We start from the raw sequence: 17,222 nt of genomic DNA on the forward strand, positions 1-17,222 counted from the left end.
ACATATGTAAACATCACATTCATGCATATATATTTTACTCTTTTTGTTTGATGGCTCTTGTCTAAAACTGAAAATGAAAGATCAAAAGAATAATATCTCAAACTAATTGGATGTGATGTCTTTCCTAAATCTGATTTACATTCTGCACATTCTGAATTTATCCTTCATCTGTCTCAAACAGGCAAAACAATCCTTTTCTTAAACAATGAACCCGTCTCAAGAGTCTATCCTGTCGGCTTCATTAATATCAAGGAACAACTATTAGACAAAGTGTTACCCTCTGTCTGACTAATCTTAACAGAGATTCAAAGATTGTGCAGACCTTGTTCTGTGACCAGAGCCAAAACCCTAGACAGTTTTGATAGCTTAAGTTGCTCTTTAATGAGACAGGCCTGCATCTTCAGTGTTTGCAGTGAGTTAAGTTCAGAGTTTATTGTGTTCCCTGTCAATCTAGAGATTAGATAGTTTAGTTAGGCTCCTACTGGCCATTTAAGGTGTACTACGTTTATTGACTGTCTGGAATCAATATCAAAGCTTTGAAATCTACCTGACATGTAAATACAAGAACGTATTATTTCTTGCTTCGTGATATCTTCGCTTACCAGGTGCTGATGTCTGTTTGTGTTTGCTTGACCGCCTGGTTTAGGATAGCCGTAGTACAAAGGCCGTCCAGAAGAGGGAGTCTGAAGAAGAGTATTCTTAGCTACCACAGCGTTTCTCATATGAAGTGCTAAATAAATTGAAACAATGTCATTGAGAAAAAACAGAGATCATCATACGAAAATGTCTGTTGTTGGTAATGTGAGGTAGTACGAACACAGGAACAAGGTACAAGAGGAATAAAGAATAGCTGAAGAATTAGAGAGCAAAGAATTGTGGCTAAAAAGATAACATGTGGGCTATGCATTGAAGTGAGAACCTCATGGCACAGATGCACTGTGGCTTTTTAAATTAAAATATGTTGTTCACAAGCTTCTCAGTATTCCCTGATTGGCTTGATCCCATCTACTTTGATTCTCCTAGAGCTCACTCTTGAGAAAAGCTTTGACATTGCTCTACTGGTATCACAGGTCTTTACTTGAGAAAACTGCTCTCATATGGAGGGATCGGAAATAGAACCATTCGAATTACAAAGACTGGTGCAGCAGTGTGGCATGTGTTGGGGAAGACTGCCCATTATTAGACAGGACAGATGCAGTAAATCTGCAGCTGGTATCAATAAACTAAAATGTCTCTCACTGTCTGCTTTGAATCTCGGTGCTGGGTCATTCCACCAGTGGCTTCTGTGCCCTTCTTTGAGAAAAGAAAATGAACAAACACTGACACTGTACGTTTCCTGTTTTGAAACTCTTTCCACTCGCAAAAGTCTCAAGAGAGAGTCAAAGCCCCCTGAAAGGGTTTTGTATGCAAAGCTATTGTCGTTTTTGTCAAATGGCTGTGTAATAAAAAGGCACTTGAGGAACATTTAGGTCTCCTCTCTGATGAATTGCAACACGGTAAAAAGCTCTCACAGAGCGCAGAGAGTCATATCTATTTTAAAGCTTCATTTTCCAGAGAAGGGCTGGAGCACTTCAGAACCAGTCTTACATAAAAAGTGGTTTCAATGTTTTCATTGCCATGATAATCAAGGGGTGATCTAATCCAAATATTTAACTTTGAAACAGTCTAGTGTTTAATAAAATTTATGAGAGTTTTCTAGGTGGACATTTTATCTGAGGGATTGCTTTGCCTACTGTCATACATTTTCTTTATTGCCAATAAAGCTGCATTTTGGCATAAGTATGTTTCATTCACTTAGAACCCTAAATGAAGTGAATAGCTTAATTGTACTTAACAACTGCCCAGCTAGACAATGAAGAGTACCTTGAGCTTACTCTGGCAAGAGGAATGGAGTAAAGAGTTATTAAGAAAGCGCCCATGTTTTGCCTTAAATGAAAGAAACATTGTCAAGGCTTGTGAATGAGTGGGTTAATTTAAATAAATGTCATTAAGTTAAGGTAATAGTAGTAATTATAATGTTTGACACAGAAATTGATAGACAGCAGGAAATGGGTGTGAGGTGTAAACTATGAGATCTTCATTTTATTTGGTGATTTTAGTAGCTTGAAAAAGCCACTAAGTCAATATATTAACCTATAACAATGCCTGCGATCTGCTGGTCACTGGTTTTGTCAACATGAAAGGAATGTGTACAATTGTTCAAACAATGTTAAAAGGGGAATGGCTTTTTTATTCACCCATTTCAAGAGCTGTAAACTTTTTTTTTCTTAACCACTCAAATTACTAAATTGTCTGACTTCACTTTAATAGTCCAACAGTGTTGTGAAATGGTCTTGCCACGCTTCTGTGTTACTGTGTTAACTTGGAAAGGAGAAGTGAAACTCCACTTTTCTGAAATTATACCGAGCGTTTTAAAGCAATGCTCCTACAATACCAACAAAAAGTTCTGTCTTCTTCAGATAGACCTTGTTTTCATACAAGAGAACATATGCAATAAAGAGATAGCAAATCCTATGGGTCTGGTCTTTTGATGAGCTGGGAGCACAAAGAGTTCTCTTTTAATGCAATCTGATCATATGATGAAGCCCTAAACAAACTACAACTGTGAGGAAGTGATAAACAGAACTTCCTGTAGCAAGCTGCCTAAGATAACACTTTCCATGGACTGCAAAATGAGTCAAGGCTCTTACAGAAAAGAAAGGGAGCTTGTGCTGGTAACAACTCAGTTTTAAGAATTCAAGGTATTCCAAGTTTCAGACTAAAGCAACATTATTCATTTTAAGTTCCATGCAATGCCAACATGATTGACTGTAAAAAGTTTTTCTCTGCTTGTGCAAAATGGAAAAATAAGGTCTTTTTACAATGAATGGTGTCACTGAGCACAAGCAATAGTACTTAAATAACAGAAGAGAGAGCGGTTAATTGAACTGTAAAGATGAACCTACACACAAGATGAGCACATGTACAGCAATTAATTGCCTAGGGTTGCAAAATATTGTTCCAGTAAATTGCAGTTGTAGAAGTCAAACCGACCTCCAAGTTTTCACAGGCCAAAAAAGGATCTTTTTAACTTCTTTAAAAAATGTCTTGCTAACCATGAGGAATGTTTCAAAAGCTGACTCTGAGATGCATCTAGGATGGATCTTAAGACGCATCAATGAGGACATTACTGGATATTTGAACTCGGATGACAGAAAATATCATGTACCAAAACAGTTTGAACCAGGATATAAAATTAGCAAAAAGGATGAACCTGACAATTAGAAATCTTTCAGGCATATCTATATGAGCTTTAGAAATCAATTAACTTCTAGCAAACAAATAAAAAAGGTAGACTACAGCACTCATTTATACCTTTCTTATATTCTTACAGCCATGAACAACTGGGCTTCTGGATGGACAGGTTGCAAAACATATCCTAAGAAGAAAGAGGAAAGTATTAAATTTACAAAAAAAAAAACACTGTTCTGCTCTATAGAACTGCTGTATAGCCGTGTCTGTTTTTTTTCCTGTTTTGTTGTAAAGCGCTGAGACGAGGATTCATGAAAGGTGCTATATAAATCCAAGATTATTATTATCTTTACTCTATGGAAAACATTGCGCATTTACATACATAATTACCCCCCAGAGAAACAATTGTTGTCAATTCAACCAACTTAGACTCATCAGCAACACAGAAAACTCTTGAGGGAAATGGGTGACTAAGCAGGAACTCAAATTCTTAAAGTTCTAGTATTTTAGATAAAACAAAAACAAAACAAACGTATAGGAAAAATTTACATGGAAATTATTGGGGACATTTTATTATATTAGCTAGAAGACAAAGCCGTGGGAAGCACACTTGGTGTAGAGGTTCGCGTACATCTCAGTTTCTGGGTTGGATACAAGATGGAACACCTTCAGTGTGGAGTTTTCAAGTTCCTCTGTGTCAGAATGCTTGCTGCAGTTTCTCCCCACCTACCAAAAACATGCTGGCTTTCTTAATTGGTGTCTCTTAAATTGTGTGTCCTCTGCAATTGATTGGGATTCCATCCAGTTGCAGTCTTGCCTTACACCTGATGCTTATGGGTGATAAAGGCGATGGGCTTTCAGTTTCTACAGTCCCTAATTTCTTAATCATATTAAGAGGCTGTCTGATCATGAATAGATGAAAAATTAAGAAGTGTGCAGCAGTCCACGTACAGCTGGAATGCTACACCTCAAGTAAAGAGATCATTGTAAGATTGTAAGAGGCAGTGATACTGCACATAATTCATGTTATCAGTCCTAGAACTCAGGTCCTTAGGGCGACAGTGACACTGACTGAATAAAACACCTTTTAAATACTTAATTGTGTGATAATTAATCAGTAAAACTAGAGATATTATTAAAAAGGCAAGAAGGACTCGAATAAAGGACTACTGTTGATGTTTAATCTGTCTCTTATATAATTTGTAATATAACAAAAAAGATTTCCATTATCACAGTATATACTGGTAAGATTTGTGTTCAACTGCTAATTCACTAAATTAGATAATGTTGTTTGGGTGTTTTTCCCATGTGTCTCTTTTTGCAGTTTTTACAAAGACTGCTTTATTAATGGTTTATTTATGGGTTATGGATTTCTCCCTGTGAATTTAACTTATGAATACTGTATTTCTATTTCTCTCTTAACAATGAACTATGAATTAATAAAGCCATCAAGCAACAAACATCCAAAAAACATCATAGAACAAACTGACCATTTTCAGGACAATTACCATCATTGTGTTAATACTCCAATATATATTATAGGTAGTGACTTATGAATGAAATATTTAACTATGTTCTGAATGTGTTGCTGTTTATTTCAACCAGCTGGGAAAATTAAAATTAATTCTCAATGGAATGGAACAGTGATATTGATCTTAAGAATTCTGAAAGTCACTTATTTTAGATGTTTTAAAAATACAAAATATTTTAAGGCACTTTTAAGGAAGAGCATTAAATACACAGCCCTTGAACCCTCAGCTGATGTTTCTGGGGCTCATGTCTCATGTCTGTGTTATTTTAAAGAAACACAAAATGGGATTTTTACCCTTAAAAACATAACACTCATTACAATTTCAAAATTTAATTTTGTAAATACCCCAGTTCCCCTGCAACCTTGGATTGGATAAAGTGGTTAGAAAATTGGATAGATGAGATTTTATCATTATACTGTAAAGTTAAAATCTAGCTTTTACAAATAGGCAATAATTCAGCTGCTGGAAATGAATTAAAGGGTTGCTGCTATTTTCCTGAGTATACGTTTTCACAGTTACATGAATTTAATTAGCACATTGTGCTGTGCTGGAAAATTACTAATTAATCTTAATTTGTGGTTTTTTTTATATTTGTATGGCCTGATCAACATTTTTACCACTACAAAAAATTTACAATTCTGGTCGAACTTTGGCTTTAAGTCTAAAAATATTTAGGAAATATAGTTAGAAGACAGAAAACAAATACAGAAATAAAAGTGTCCACTATAAACAAGGGTAGATATGCACACAGGTGAAGGTAAGACAGACTCATAGCCAGTGACACCATTTAACTTGTCTCATGTAACTAGAGTTCAGTCCTAGAGCTCAGAGCTAAAAAAATCAGTTTCCAGAAAACCATTCTTCTGCTAAATGTTTTAAAGGCGAGCTAGCTTGCTTCTCTATTTCTCATCAGAAATTTCACTAGTGTCTTTGTTAACCAGCGTGCATTTGTTTTCACTTGTAGGAGAGGAGTTAGCACACAGTATGATAGGCCAGTGATGATAGGCCTGCTTTCCACTCCCTGTCTCTGAAACATCTGCGTTGGTATCCTCTTGCCTAGTCTGAAGGACAGCAGGTGTAAAGCTGAATATTGTGTCTGTTACACAACTCTCCCCTTTAATCAGACAGGAATCAATGTTATTGCATTTCCATAAGACTGGGTACTACAGGGGCTGCTGTGTGGGTTTAAATAACCAGTGTTGCAAGATGCTCTCTTATTTGTCTTTAAATTATTTAAAATATTCAATTATTCGATCATCTTAGTGGTACATCCCTCTAAGTTCACTGTAGGTTTGCAGATGGACCAATTCTAAAAGTCAACTCAACCCTAATTTATTTAGATGCTCTCTCCTAATAAAAGACTGATTCCAAAGCTCCAATGATATTCCAATAATCAGTGGCAAGGACAACGAAAAAAAAAAACAAATAACGTGTTTTCTGGAATTGATTTTTAATCCATTCACCTAACAGGGATATTTTAAGTTGGATTCCACACTGGCGTCTCGAAAACAACCATTATACACTTACAAAAAAAAATAAAGTTCTTCTAACAACCCTTGAGAAGTAGTATCAAACTATGAGGCGTAGCTTGCCTGTTTATATGCTAAGATTAGCATCTCTCATGAGGTGTTAATATCACTGAGTTTCTCACAGAAGGCACAGCGATAAAGCAGAATGAAGGAACAAGTGCAAAATAATTTTGAGCCTTTGAAGTAGCAGTTTTGTTTTTCAGGGTGATCAAGGGATAGAGTCTGTGGCATCTCAAATAGTTGTCCGTGGGGAATTTAGCAGTTTCCTAGAAAATACAGCACTGTTTAACTCTCTAGTGGACTCTACTTACTTTCGCAACAGAACAAATTTGTACTTGTATTTGAGAGTGTTGAGGGGAGGTTTGAACTATTGAATATCAGAGCAGAATGCAGTTTATCAATGACATTTCATCCAAATTTCTGATAAACTTGAAGCAGCTGTGGCTGGCACATGAATTGTCACAGAGACCGTTTTATTCATATATCTGTATTTAAGAGCGACACAAGATGTGGGATGGGATTTCAAATCCCTCAAGTCCCAATAATGACATCTATGAGGTGAAAGTGATGATACCACTCCAAAGATGTACAGCTCTTCTTCCCCCAAAGGGCAACTGCCAGCACAGAAATATGTGAACTGAAGAGTTTGAAACTGTTTTGTCAAAGCAGCAAGTTCAAAGAGGGAGGAAATGTTGCTTCAGAGCTCCTTCCTTGATTTCCATTTAGAAAATGCCCACACTGTGCAGGCTCCCTGAATTACACAGCATGGGCTGCTTCGGTCTCAATTAAGGGAGTTTCCTCACATTTTCATCTTTGTTTTTTCAGTCCTTACTGTGGCAAAAAGGAAGCAAAACAAATTAGCAGGCATTGTTCAGAGCCTCGAGCTCTCCCAATAACATTATTTGTGGAAACATACATGTAAGAATAACTTCCTGAGTGAAAAAGATTAAGTGTCTTTTGTAAGCACATATTCCTGTTGGCTATGGGAGCATACTTCAGCAGATGATTCAGGACACATATTTTCAACATCCTCGATGTCAGAATGCACAGTGGGCACATTGCTGGTAAAACCCTCACTCTTGAGAGAAACAGGAAAAAATAAAATGACTCATGTGGAATTTTCTTATGTCTGCTTCAACTTGTAACACAAGTTATAGAAAATAACAGGATATGTTCTGTATGCAGAACTATTTCTCACTTGAACTCCCTTACTGTATTGAAGGAAGCTTTTTTGAATAAGATTATACGCAAAGTCTCCAACTGCTAAGCACTGCAGCTGTTTCTACAAAATACCCCCCACAGCATCCTCTCGTTTCCAGTCTCTAAAAACCCTCGCATGTCACAGCTGTCCTGTTTATTTCTACAGAACCCTATTGCGTTTAACCTGTACCCTCCCTCTGTATTCCAAGATTGAGGGACACATCATCCCTCTTGGAATCTCAGCTATGCTTTTGTATAATGGCGCAATTGCTTTCATGTATTTTACCTTAAAGATGAGCTCCCCACAGCAGATTGGAACAGCTACACAAAGAGCTCCCAACTCAGAATCATGTCAACGCTGCGTGTGTGGTCAGACCTCAGAACTGCGCCTTCCTCTGAGGTAATCTTGCAAGCGGTCATCCTGCGTGGCCCATATGAACGTCACTATACTCACAAAGCAGGGGCCATGTCCTAGAGACTCGGTTTTGTTCTTTGAACCCCAGAAGAAATGAGACGGCATTTTTTTTTCTCTGCCCTGTTTGCTTCACGGTTTCTTGCAGTTTCCCCCTTCCCCCCTTGCACCCTGTCTCGTTTACTGCACCCTTAGCTTGATCCTTAATCAGATCCTACTGACTAACCAGTACAGGGCCTCTCTTAATAAAGCAGATACCACTCTCCACCTACTGGTCCAGCTGCCAGACCAGTGGTGGACACTTTTCAGCTTCTCCCGAATATTCTTACTACGAAAAACAGACTTAAAACGTGCTGAAGGAATGAGAAAAGCCTTCTGCCGTTGACCTTCATGTAGTTATGCAAGTCATTTTTACACATTTCAGAGACGTTTTAAATAAAAACTGAAAACTTTTTTACAGCCAATAGAGCAATTTTGCTTAGGTGTACAGGGGAAAAACTTAAAAGCCATTATCATCCACTTACCTGACAAGTGTTGTGTTAAGTTTATTTGTCTAACCTCAAGGTCACTGCTTTAGCCAACTGGGCCTCTGATTTCATGTCCTACAGTCTTCCCCTACCACATCAGTCATCCTTTGATGCATTTTGTACTTGTGCAATGTTTATTTCTTCCTAAGGCATATTCTTGCATGCTTTGAATGTGCATAATAGCAAATTCCTGCTTGTAAAAAGTGTGTCATGGTATTTAAAATGCACAGATGTAAAGGGCTTTGTAGGATCTACTGTATATTTGCTCAACTCTGCAACTCTTCTTTGTAATTGAAAGTTAAATAAACTAGCTGCTTGAATTACCACAAAGGGATGTTTACCACCTGTTGCATTATTAAGTAAATTTTACGAGGAGAATGTTTACATTTAACAGCAGAAATGGATAATTTGCCAGAACAACAAAGTCATCCATCATAAAACAACCTAGCTGATAGTTACTAATCAATATGCTTTTAACTAGCAAATTGGCCATCCAGTCTCAGTAACCTGATAAGCCTGTCTATGTATTTACTGGCATATGAATTATTACAGTTTATGAATAATGGTAGCATATGAAGTCTGGTCTAATATGATAAGGCTTAAATTGTGAGTTTTGATCAGACTTTTAGAATTCCATTGCTTATCTTCCCGCACTATTACTTTGCAAATTAGAATGCAATGGCTGTTTTAAGCAACATCAATTTAAAAAGGGAAGTTTATGATTTGTGTTGACTTTTAAACACAGAATAGTATATTAAATAGATATTGGGCCTGTTAAAAATCATAATCCATCATACTTCCCAAAATGCACTTGTAGCCACAGTTATGAATCTGCTAAGAAGTAGTTATCTCTCTTGGCAAGATTCTAGGAGGCATTCTTGTGTTATAACTATTGGTTATTTTCTGTGCTTTATGCAATTTCCAATTGATGGAAGTGTTATTATTAGAATAAATTGTGACAGCTGGTGCTGTCTGAGATACAGATAGCATAGCTCCTACTGTAACTCAGCCATTATGAAAGAGACCTGCCCTTTATTAACACATGCTGTTGTCTCATGTTCCTTTTTCAACACTATCTACAAGTTCTGTCTGATATCTCAAACCTTTAAAGTTATATTCAAAGCTGCTCATGTTACTCAGGTGGTCCACTGACACATGACACTAAAATAAATAGAACAAGTGCAGCACCAAATCATTTTAAAGTAAAATAGAATGGTAACCAGGGTTAAGCAAAAAATTGAAACATTCATGAGAGACACAGAAAAGTGATGGGGAAAATACATGGTTAAATGGATATATCATTTTTTAACTTTGTCGAAAAACAATCCCAGACATGGAGTTCTTATTTGTGCATCATCTGTTTTACCTTCAGATTTGAAGGTCACTGTAGATTTCTGTAGTTATGGTAAATTTGGCAAAGAAACACATTTTTAAAACCCTGATTCCCATGGGTGTTTTAATTCATTGTGTACTTGTCTACTATTGTCTCTCTTTGTCTCATATAGTCTTCAAAATCTAAATTTACCTACATAGCTTAACAGTCATTTTCAAAATGTGTAGGGCAATCTTTGTTGTTGTTTTTTATTCCCAGTGGTATCTGGATCTGAAGAATTAGTTCCATACTTAATGAAGACAAATTCTTGACTTCTTTATTGCTTTGAAATTGGCTGGCACTTCGAGGCCACTCAAAATACAACACCTCTTTTTGTTTTTAAACTTATTGGATTTCCAAACTATTAAATTATAAACTTCTCAGCCATAGGTGCATGCTCTCCCAAAGAACAAATTACATAAGCATATCAATTTTGAAGCAATTAATCAGAGCAGCTTTGATGGGCATTAGTTAATGTGTTGTTATAATTGAACAACTGTGGAATGTGGCTGCAGTAGTTGTTGACCTTGGGCAAACTGGCACCTTTATCTTTAAGGCGGTTGACAAATTAATGAAAGGACAGTGTTTGCATTGATACTGTATCTCTTGCCTGTTTTGAAACTCCTGTCATTGACTCCAATGACACAGATGAACCAAACACCTAAATAAATGACTCCCAGCACATGGCCAGCTCCATTATACAGCACAGTGAGGTGCTATAAATCTGCAGCTCAAGATAATGCATTGTCTATAGTGAGCTTTTTCTTTCAGGAGTTCAATAGAACAAAATGTTAAATTATCCGTGGAGCAATTACTTTTAAAAGACAACAAACACTGGCCAACTTGGTTGGTGGAAACAAATATAATCAGCTATTTAGTTTTGCATTAAACCTATATCCAGCATTAGAGAGTGAATTTCCTGTCATTAAATGTATAAAAACAGGCAACTTATCTTGGGATCTGTTACTTAATTCATGTTCAGAGCACAGATTTTTCATTGACATCACAAATGCATCAACAAACACTCCAGAATGAAATTAACCAAAGCAAGCTTTGTGTGCTTTTTGTTTTGCTGCATTAGTAATGGGTGATAATGCTGAGGGAAGGATGACAAAACGATGTCAAATGTGCAGATGCTTTATTTAAGTTAAAAGAAAATGCATTGCATGTAGTGTCTATATTAGCATTGCATCTGTTTCATAATATGTGCACACATTACATTAGTGCACCACGGTAAACTGGATTAGAGCAGTTTTGTAGTTTTGTAATCCTTGAAAGTGTTTCAAACCAAGCACGACAGGTTTCTTAAATTACCTTTAAACAACAAATTTGTTGATTTGCTAAAATACTAAAAGTCGTTAGACTTTAGACACAAGACATCTAAAGCTGTCTTGAATTGCCAAATACAGGCATGCTCTGAAGACAGCCAAAGGTCAAGAGCTCAGGATCTCATGTCCCAGCACAGATCATCCTACTTCTGCAAATGTAAAAAAAACTGTACAATACATCACAAGCCTTTATTACCAAATTACAGGAAACTCAGTACATCAATTCACAAACCTAAAAGAAGTGTACTGTTTTACCTACATAAAAGCTACTTGTACATATCAGACAATAATGAAAATAAAACTAATATCAATTCATATCAGCTTTCCACATTCTTTTATATATTCATTGACTATTTTTCTTGTCACTATGTACAGTGAAGCCGTGTAATGTATTGGTAATTATAAGTTTTCAAAGCCTCTATTTCTGTACAGTATATGAGTGATGTTTTAATACATGTAGGTATGAAAGGTATGAAAGGGACAAGGGAAAATTAAATATTATATATTGTGTTGTTGCTGTGTGTGGCATGATGGTGCAGTGGTGAGCATTTCTGCCTCGCAGTGCCGAGGCACTGGGTTGAATTCCTGGGGTGCTATCTGCGTGGAGTTTGCATGTTCTTCCTATGTATAGGTCTCCTCCAGGTGTTCTGGTTTCCTCCCATAGTCCAAGGATATAATGTTGGCTTGTGAGAAAATTGCCCCCAGTGTGAGTGAGTGTGTGTGCTCGTCTCTGCATGTACCTGAAGACGGACTGGTGTCCCGTCCACTGCCTTGTGCCCATTGCTTGCCAGGATAAGCTCCAGCTCTCCCATGACCCTATATTGGGTTAAGCGGTTAGAAAATGGAGGATTAGATGGTGTTGTTGGTATTAATACTTGCCAATGAATAAGACTGAATTGTCCTCACTATGTGTGTTCCTTTAGGTGGAACTCCACTGATGTATGTTTCTCATTAAATGTCAGAAAACTTTAAGACTCATGATTCTAGTCCATTACTCAAAACACAGCTGTTAAATTAACAGCAAATGTGATAAGAGTTGGGCCAAATAGGGTCTTAATTATTGTTTCATCACAGCATGGATGAAGATTACCAATCTCTAAAGTACATAAAGACACAAAGCATAAAATGTAAGTGGAATTAAGAGAACATGACTAAATGCGGCCTCAGTGGTTTGAAAAAACTTAAACAAGTCAGGGTAATTGACTACTGGAGCAAAAGCTCCACTTTCAATTAAACAATCAACAGCCTCCAAGCATTAGAAGACTGATCTCACTCTGTACTGTTCCTTGCATTCACGTCAATATTTAGTTTGGAGTTGTCACAGAAACCACATCCGCCAAGCTCAAAGGATAGCATTTAGAGCCTAATTTCTAAATCATTAATTCAATTAGTCCCGTGTCATTTTAAGCAGTGGAAATTCTACAGTAATGCAGATTCCATTGGCAACTAAGGAAATATAAGATCTCATTTTATTGTGCATTCATGTGCATTATTTGCTTTGCAATTAGGCACAATCCAGAATGAGATATGGTATTTTAAAAGTATTCACCTACCACTTTAAATGATTACAGGATTTTCTGCTTGAGCTTCCAATTTAGATAAGTCTATAAAAACTATTATCTGTTCAAATACAGAAAAAAATTAACTAAATAGGTCTGTGCAAATGAAGACCTATCCATAGCACAGTATAAATTATTCGGTAATGTGTTTGTTTATGCTATGAATAACAAAAAATATATGTATAATATTTTAGAGAGTTATACTCTTTAGTTTATAGAGTTGAACGGTGATCAAATTAAGTGAAATCGATTTTACTTCATTTCCTCTTGATAATTGGCCATTGTGAACATTTCTGAAATGTCACATTTTGAGCCCTGTAATTTTTATATTAAAAAATAACCAATAAAGAATATTGAAAAAACACTCTCACCAGATGCACTGAGACTTGATTTAGATACATGCGAACAGTTCTGATGAGAGGAAAGTTGCTTTGTTTATCAGACATCATGACGTGTTGTACAGGTTGTCACCTTTGCACTGCTTGTTACAATTGCACCAGAGCATTGATGTGGCTTGAGCTGTGGTTTGTCTGGTGAAAGCCTTCCAGCACAACCTCTCAGATGGGAGCTATCATTCAGAGCTGGCATTCTATGACACCACTGCGATTGCTATCAAAAGCACTGGAGCGGCAAATTCCTGAAGCAGAACTTAAGAGTTTCAAGCTCTTTGTTTGACGGGTGCCTCACTGCCCTGCCCCTGCTGGGACTGGATCAAGGTTGCTTGTGGGATCAGAACGTACGCAGCGCTGCTGAAATTCCAATTCAGATTTAAAGAACTTTATCGACATGGCCAATGAATTAGTGTCGCCAAAGCAGGAACAATGAACAGAATGTTTGCAGACATTTACAGTAAAAACATATTATTGGACATTTATGGACATCACATAAAAGATTATTATGTGACAGGCTCGCTCTCTGTTCCTCAAGCTGCAACAGAAGATCCCATACAGAGCTGCAGCTCCACTGCGTTTCCTCCTTCCTACCCCAGTAGGATTGGATGCTATTCTGATTCTGGCAGATGTGGGAATAAATGTGTTATTTTAGGGAAGAATGTTGGTCTAATCTTGGAATATTTCTCATAGTGCCACACTCCCCAAACAGTGGTAAACTCTGCTAAGCTTAAAGGCTAGGTCTTCAACTGCAGGAGAATTCAACACCATCCAGTTTTCAAGATAGGTCACATCATTCCAATAACAGGCTTAGTCCCCCTGGGCCCCATTACCTGAACACTCTTTTAACCTTAAACTCCACTCTTTTCACTTGACTATTAGCTGTACTTGAATCTCTTTTGGATGATTTACAGTACAAGCAAATGAACATCATTACCATTTCTACTTGGCAGCATTACGGTATGTTTAAGTATTATATAGGTTAAATTTAATTAAACTCACTTTATTGGTTCATCATTGCCAGAAACACTCTGTGATCTATGGCTATTTCCTAATTACCAGCTACTACTTTATCAACATCTTTCAGCTTCCTCTTAAAATGAGACGTGTAGAAGAGGTGAAAAGATATTTTTGTGTATGTGTGGTATTCACAGTGACTAGAGTTGATATTTCAAGCCTTTGCAGTCCAGATATCATTTGTCCTCTGTATTATAGGCTAGAAAGGACAATGAAGTTGAGCCAAGTATCACTTCGATGGACTTTCTGGATCCTGAACTGGCAAAAGGCGTTGAATAAATGAATGTTTCACTTCATCTTTACTGAACAAGTTGTGTATGTTCTTTTTTAATGTTAGTTTTACTTTTTCAGGATTTGTGAACCATTACACAATATTAAAAAATCAATACACCCACTATTAGCTTTGGAAAGGTTTTACATATTTAAGGCCATTGAACTGAATGACTAAAATTACAGGTGCATACACTGAAAGATTAATCACACACTGTCATGCTCAAATCATTACAGGTCTTCCAATGATTAACATTATGCTTACCAAAAACTCTTCTATGTTTGCCTTTCTGCTAAATGATAACCTTTTTGAAGTTGAATCTGCTGATAAAAGAGTCAAAGACAAGAGCAAACCTGTGTTGTAAAGGTCGTATATGTGCTGATTCATGAGGAAATAGCCTACCTGCAAACAATCGAGGATTCAAAGCGTCCAATATTGGAAACTACAGTGTCTAGAGATTAAATTAATTCTGCTATATGGACAGTTAAGAAAGTAATTCTTGGATCATACTGAATAATACTGTTCTGAATGAATGACGACGATTAATAATTTAAAAGTCATGATAACAATCAAAGACTTTAATGGAGTTAACCCAACAGCAAGCCTGCTTTACAAATGTGGGAGTGTGTCACTTTTACGTAGGCCCTTCAAGGATTTCCATAGCACCTCAACAACTGCAGTGATGAGTAAAACAGCTGTTATGCAAAGGTATAAATTGTACAGCAGGTCTACCAAAGAAAAACTCTTCAGTTAACACATTCTGTTAAGGTTTGCCCGCTGTCGTCCTTGAAAAGGCAATTTGTTGGTGTGGTAGTTTTTGTTTATAAACCCTTTTTTGTTCTTCAAAGTAATTTAATTTTAAAAAATTAAAGTTGATTGCACAAGGCATGACAAACGGTTTGGTTTCACGCAGAAGTCTTTGTTGGTTTGACAAGGGAAGGCACAGTGTAGGAAATCGCGAACACTCACTCTAATTAATTAGCAATCTTTCCGTCTCGGATTGACTATATAGCCTTCTCATATGCAACGACCCTAATCAAACGTTCTCTAAAAGACTCCACGCGGAAAGCTTAATTATAGAGTTCTCTACGGAAGAGGGAGAATTTGAATAGTTAACATGCTGGTAAATCAATTTTTCGATAAACAAGGTAAAACACACGCATTTGAAAACCACAACGAGATATTTTTTGGTTTTTTTTTCTCTCTAAGACAGAGCAAGGACGTGTCCGGCAATGAACTAAAAAACAAATAAAAAGTGAAGTCTTTTATTTATTTACATGGGCTATGCTCTGATGTAGAGTATTTAGTTAGTAAGATAATTATTGTTTTTCTAAGAAATCCACGAACGTAGAATAGAATATTCTGAGTATATACACATTTGGGAGTGCGCTGTTAGATTATTGAAATGACAGTATAAACAGCAAGAGAAATTACTTTGAAAACATTCATTTTTTGACAGAGATATGCATTTTCTATCAACTTGTTTTCAAAAGGATTTAGATTAATCTAAGGTCTGTTTAACGTAAATGGTGTCAAGCTAATTGCATGTGAAATAGTAATACAGTGTAAAAAATAAAGAAGCAACAATACACTTCTCTATAAATAAGAATATTTTGCAATACTGGTAATTCAACTTACTATTACAACTCTAATGTCTAATTCTATATTATCTGATGATTATCACCTTTACTTTCAGAAAAAAAGAGAAGACAGTGGAAATAAAGACATAATATTTTCCAAATCATTTTGCTGTAGATTGTTTAGTGATACTTATATGTTTTGGGAACATAAATATCTACATTGTGGTATTTCATGAAAATGAAATGTATTTTTAAGGCAGGAAAAAGAAGTAATTTCATTTAAATCAGTTCTGAGGTACACTGAATTGCTTGCGTTTTACTACATACGAATGGTTTATAAACGAGAAAAAGGCTCTCGGCCAATCTATCCCTTTCAGCAGTTAAACTCTAACCATCTCTAAGCGTTATCATCCCATTTTTGCATTGGGAAAATGAGAATTATTTAAGGGTTAGAAACGCTTTAAAATCAAATTACGTTTCATGCGAACAAGAGACGTTCCGCCCGGGCCTGAGAAATTATAGATCTCTTTCCATTTTACTTAATAAAATTTGAATAAAGACGTCGTTCTTGAGTCGCTTAGCTTGACATTAATGTGATAATATGACTCAAAATGTAACAGTCACATAATAAACTGTAACGCTTACGGCCGACAGGTACTGTGTAAGAGCCGGCTTACCAGAGCAGGTGACGTCACCGCCCTTCCCAGTGATAGCAGGACCACAGCCCCTGGGTTGTGGAGCGATCTCTCTTTGGCTCACCGGGCTGGGTCCCTGTTGAATGACGCGGGAGTCCTGGGTTCGAGCCCCCGACGGTGGGGGGGCTGACCTACTGCGGCAAGGGCGCCCGCCTGAGCCCCCGTTGCGTTACAAAACACTATCACGCTGGTTTTCAGTAAGGGCACAAGAGACGAACATCCCCCAAACCACCTTTGCAATACCAGATAGGTGAAATATATTTCCAAAGGTCATATGGGCAAAACACTAAAATGCCCAATTACAACAAAAAAGCACGGGTACTAATTTAGACATAGCCTATCCCCTCCCTATTGCTGGTTCCAAAACTCCAAAACTCCTCATTATTTAATAAAAGAACACCGTAAAACTCCAAATACAAACACTTACCCGTTATTTAAAATGTTTTTAAAATCTGATTGTTTTTCATGCAGGACCTGAGCAGTTTGAGTCTTTTATAATCTGTGGGCAATTCAGACAAGTGAGACAGTTCAGACAAACCTGTGTGTATTTATAAGAGGTTTAAGTTCACTCCATGCATTT

This window comes from Atractosteus spatula, chromosome 5 (genome assembly GCF_055471065.1).
Source record: "Atractosteus spatula isolate fAtrSpa1 chromosome 5, fAtrSpa1.hap1, whole genome shotgun sequence".
Classification (NCBI taxonomy): domain Eukaryota; kingdom Metazoa; phylum Chordata; class Actinopteri; order Semionotiformes; family Lepisosteidae; genus Atractosteus; species Atractosteus spatula.